Below are 5161 nucleotides of genomic sequence, written 5' to 3'. Positions count from 1 at the left end.
TGCAGTTTGGCCAAGTGTTGAAGGCTCAAAGTCCATGGTGTATGACCAAGTCATTGGAGGCCCATAAAAGTCAATTGTGAGTCGACTGAGGGCTAGGAGGTGGAGAGATGGTTTGAGACGCTTCCCTCATGTCACAAAGAAGGTCATTTGTCATTACAAGTACTTATCTTGAAGAATTTGAGGTTAGAAATCATTGCGTTCGTTTCTCGAATTAATCTTGGAAATTCAAGTTGAGTTGGATGATCCTAGTTGATTACTGGAAAGTTGATTTGGTTGTGAAAACTTAATCGTGATTGCATTGAGCCCATTCATTTTTTTTGTTAAGTCCATAAGTTTGGCCCATTAATCATTTTCCAAATTAACCCATGTTTCTAAACAATTTTCAAATCCCCATTCATTACCCATTTTCAATATCCATTTCAAATCCAATTCAATTTCATTGTTAATATCCAAGTTTATTCATCCAAATCATCTTCCAATTCATCCATATTTCATTTTATTATTCCAATTAATAAAATCAATTGCCATTATCCAATCATACCCATATCCATTTGTATAAAACCAAAATTCTGCATTAAAAATTCTGCATTGCATTTAACAAAATTCTGCATTAAAAATTCTGCATTGCATTTAACAGCAACACATCAAAATTCAGCAACACATCAAAAATTCTGCATAAAATGCATATAAAAAATTCTGCTATAAAATTCTGCATAAATCCAAAAACAAAATCCTGCACAATAACTGCCAAGCCAAGCCAAGGCATCAAAACCAAGCTACACTTCAAGCTGCTATTCAAACTGCAAAACATAACAGCAAATGAGATTTCAAGCCGCATAAGCCGATACAAAAAACCTGCAAAATACACAAGCAAAAAGCTGCTCCGAGCGAGCCAACATAAGAAAAAGTGCACAAGCCAAGCTGGGAATGCAATTCCATACCTGCATAATAACAGAAAAATTTCACAACCAAATAACAGAATTTTTTCTAATCTTAATCTCATAACTCTAAAAAATCAAAACCTTCACCTCACTACACTTCCAGATTTTTCCACATAACAGACTCAATCTCATTTCTTCCTCTCTCCCAATCTTCTTCTTCCAAACTTCATCACAAACTCTTCCAATCCTTCAACCAAAACCTTCAACCACCGTAACCGTCACCGTTTTTTTTCAATTCACAATCACCTTCATCAAAAACTCCAAAACTCCATAGCCAAGCCTTCAACCACTACGAATCCGTAACCGTAACCGTAATCTCCGTTCACCGAAACCTTCAACCGCTTCCAATCTTCACTCTTCAATTCTTCCACATTAATTTATCATCATCACAACCGAACCGCCAAAGATCCTGCAACAATTCTGCAGCAATTATCTCCTTTCTCGGAAGTGATAAGCAGAAGAAAAAAGAAGAAATAATAGAAAAGAGAAATCCAGAAGAGATCGGAATAATCGGAAACTCACGATCCAAGAGACTTCTTCTTCATTTCGATCGGCAATACCGGTATTACGTCTTCGTCTTCATCTCAAAGCGGAGATGCGAGCGAGGCCTTCATCATCCACCAAGAACCTTCAACAAAATCCGTAGAAGCTCGCAACTCGTAACGGAATTGGTGAGAAGCTACAATCAGAAAGAAACCGATAATTGAAGAAGCAGTAGAAGGAACCGAAACAGAGAAAGAGGAAGATTCGTACCTAATTGTAATTGGAGCTTTAATCTGGTAAGTTTTTCCGATCCGATTTCGATGTGGTTTTTCTTCCATCCGCACATACGATAATGGAGTGAGATGAATCGCGGATCTTCGAGTATCTGAACTATCAATAAAGATCGAACATCGCAAACCATGGTGGATTGCTTAACACCGCGAGTTCTTGAATCCTTGAATCGTAATAATCGTTGAAGTCAATTCTGTGAGAAGGATAACGCATTGTTGTGTTGGAGTTGATCGTTTCTCCCGGCTTGTGCTAAATCCTCGTGAACGCAGTGGTTGAAGGCGCCGGAATCCAAGAATCCAAACGCGTCACAAGAGCTTCTCTGAATAAGTGCTTTTCCCCTGTCCAATTTGAGCTTACGTGAAGGTTGTACACGGACTCTCTCCATTCAACTGTGGCCGTTTGAGTCCAAGGCCCGTGCGTTTTCCTACTACACCCCCACAGATCAAAAGTCCAATTCAGGTTTTCTTCCAAGTTTTTTGTTGAATTCTAACTGTTTTTGGTTTAATTAGAGTATCAATTAGTATATAATTAGGTTAATTAAGTTTGTAACTAGCGTAATTAGAGGATTAGGTGTTATTTAGAATAATTAGTAATAAGTAGGATTGATAGGATATAGTTAGAGTAATGCTAGGAATAGTTTTTTTAATAATGATTTTAGAATATTGCTTGAGTAATTGTAGAATCAGAATTAGAATTAAATAATAATTAGAAATTAATCTTAGGACTGTTACATTGAATACATTAGTATTAGGATTAACTTCAGAGTCAATTAGGTGGATTAGTATTAGAAATGTTTTTTAGAAATACAATAACTGTAGAAATTAATTAGGAAAATTAGGATTAGAGTTTGTTTAGGACAATTAAAAATTAATTTTAGAATTTGGAAACCATTTTAATTAGTTGTCAAATTAGAATTAGAATATTAGAATAAAGTCTTAAATAGGATTTAATAGATTTTAGAAATTAATTAGCAATATTAAATTTAGGCTACTGGTTTAGGTAATTAGATTTTAGAGTTAGTTAATTAGATTATTAGAATTAGAATAATTTTTAGAAATAATAGTTTTAGAACTTTAGAGTTAATTAAAAAATGTAAAAAAAAATATTAAAAAGAAATATTAGAAATAGTTTAGAAATATTAAATTTAGTTTAGTTCTAATTGACTTTAAAGAGAACTTACTTAGAATAGAATTTTAGTTCAATATTGCTCCCTAACTGTGAAATAACTATTCTACCCCTAGACTTAGAAATAATTCAATCTTGCATGCTCCCTTAATTTTAGGACATGTTATCACTTGATTAAATGAATTTCACGTGGAGTTTGAGCTTCCGTTTTGGATTTTTGTTCCTCTTTGGCTCTAGTCTTGGACTAGTGGTTTGTGATCTCACTTTTGAGTTGTGTTTCAGGTTAATAGCACAAATGGCCTATGCTTGATGATGTGCTTCCATTGGAGTTGACTTGTGACTTGTGTATAGCTAATTTTGACTTTGTTTTGCAGGATTTTACATTTGAGTTTGAGCCTTAATTGCTTGCACTTTGGTGCATTGGATTGTGTTCGTCTGTTTATAGCTAATTGTAAACCATTTGCTGTGTAGTTGTGTGATTAGTATACTGATGATATTTGATTGATTTCAGGTACATTAGTTGCTAATATTGCTTTGCTTTGCTTGCTAAGCAATTTGCACTGAGGTATGATTTCCTTACTCCATGTAGTCTGGAAGACCTGGCCTGTTACTTGGCCAGACACCTGTCTGAAGTCCTCCTTAAGAGGCGATGTTTGTGGTTGTTTACATTTGTGCCCAAGCAGGTGAAGACCTCTATGAGGCAATTGGCGGAACCCAAGGGATATGCAATCTATCCCCCGCTATTCTGTTGAGTCGTCCCTCTGCTCACACGGCTGTGTGTTGATGCATTGGGACACAAACCCAAGATCTTGTGCTGTTGCACAATCGAGTCAGAGTCTTGAGCGTAGAAGGGTCCCTCCATTCTGGACCCACGCTCCTTTGTCTGAAGCTCTCCCTGGTCAGGGATAAGAGCTGTGAAGTCTAATCTTCACTCACCTTTCATCAGCTTCACCTTAGCCCCTCAATGGCAAGGTTAAGAGCTAACCTTACCCCGATACAGAGGCTTGTTTGTTGAGGTTGATATGACCCCTCGACTAAAGCCTAGCCCTGATGTTTGAGCCCCTTGTTGGTGTGTTTATTTCATGCTGTATATGTTTGTGTGGTGTGATTGTATCCCATAGGTTTGCTAGACTCCGCGTAGTCTCGTTTGCATGACAATTAAGGTAGCACAGTTCCTTCGTATAGGACTTCCTTTCTTGCTTGATCTTTCCTAAAACACAAACAAACATTATCCCCTCTTAAGGATACGTTAACTCCTTCTACTACAGGTGAGTAAGTCTCCAAAGGTCGAGCATCCGGTAGATTGCGTAGTGACGTTATCCACTTAAAAAACACAAACCAACAGGAATAGTTTAGCCGAACTACGGCAACTCTGATTCTCATGTCCAGATGAGATACGTAGGCACGAGATGCGATGTCTTGTCGAGTTTGACTAACAACTAACACTAATTCTTTTCTCTCGCCCTCGTTGCGATTGAGATCGTCCCTTTCTCTTGCCCTAGTTGCAATCGAGACCTTTCTTCTGCCTGTGTCTTCGTTTTGTGTTGTTGTGTGCTTGGAAGCTGATGTAAGTCCATCGAGTGGCATTCGGGTTCCAGTGTGCGTGTGTTTTGGTTCGGATGCTGATGTAAGCCCAGGGATTGGCATTCAGGCTCCACGTTTGCCTTCTTGCATGTGTTTGGTTCGGATGCTGATGTAAGTCTAGTGATTGGCGTTCAGGCTCCACGTTTGCCATTGCCTGTGTTTGTTTGTGTGCGTGTTAGCCGAGCTACAGATGCTCTGATTCTCCTTCGTCCAAAGGAGATACGTATGCATAGGATGCGATATCCTAGCAAGCATGTGTCGTTTCCCCAGTCCGAACTACTTTGACTCTGATGTCTATGCTTGATAGACTAAGTAGGCCCAGGATGCGATATCCTGCCGAGTCAGTTTCAGTCTGTTTTCTTGTGTCTCTTCCAGCCAGTGTGTGTGTGTGAGCAGTGTTTTAGCAACCATTTTCCCTTTCTATTGTGCGTGGATCCCGTCGAGTACGACGGATGCGTAGGGGTGCTAATACCTTCCCTTCGCATAACCGACTCCCGATCCCATTCTCTTTGGTCGCGAGACCATGCTTTTTCCAGGTTTACTCTGAGCGTTTCCTTTCCCTCTTTCGGGATAAATAACGCACGGTGGCAGCTCTGTTGTTCTTCGTTTCCCGCCGGTTTTTCGCGTAATGCGACAATGATAAACACAATTCAATCACACCTCTTTCTCTCACATTTTATAACTCTCGATATCACTCTCCCTCCATCATTCATAGATATCACTCTCCTCCATCGTTC

The 5161-nt window shown here is 38.8% G+C and overlaps 1 long non-coding RNA gene across 2 annotated transcripts; it reads right to left on the bottom strand.

The window, feature by feature from the left end:
• Positions 1-720: 720 nt before the first annotated feature.
• Positions 721-2105, bottom strand: LOC127092864 (uncharacterized). Of its 2 annotated transcripts, none has more exons than XR_007792319.1 (4): positions 1695-2105; positions 1464-1620; positions 1029-1350; positions 721-800 (listed from the first exon to the last, which is right to left on the bottom strand). It is a non-coding gene; the product is annotated as an uncharacterized LOC127092864 (long non-coding RNA). The 2 variants fall into 2 exon arrangements; XR_007792318.1 differs by lacking the exon at positions 721-800 and adding an exon at positions 832-941.
• Between the last annotated feature and the right edge of the window lie 3056 nt (positions 2106-5161).

The sequence above is a fragment of the Lathyrus oleraceus genome, chromosome 6 (genome assembly GCF_024323335.1).
Source record: "Lathyrus oleraceus cultivar Zhongwan6 chromosome 6, CAAS_Psat_ZW6_1.0, whole genome shotgun sequence".
Classification (NCBI taxonomy): domain Eukaryota; kingdom Viridiplantae; phylum Streptophyta; class Magnoliopsida; order Fabales; family Fabaceae; genus Lathyrus; species Lathyrus oleraceus.
Note: the sequence above shows the minus strand (reverse complement) of the source record. Positions and strands in the feature narration are given on the sequence as shown.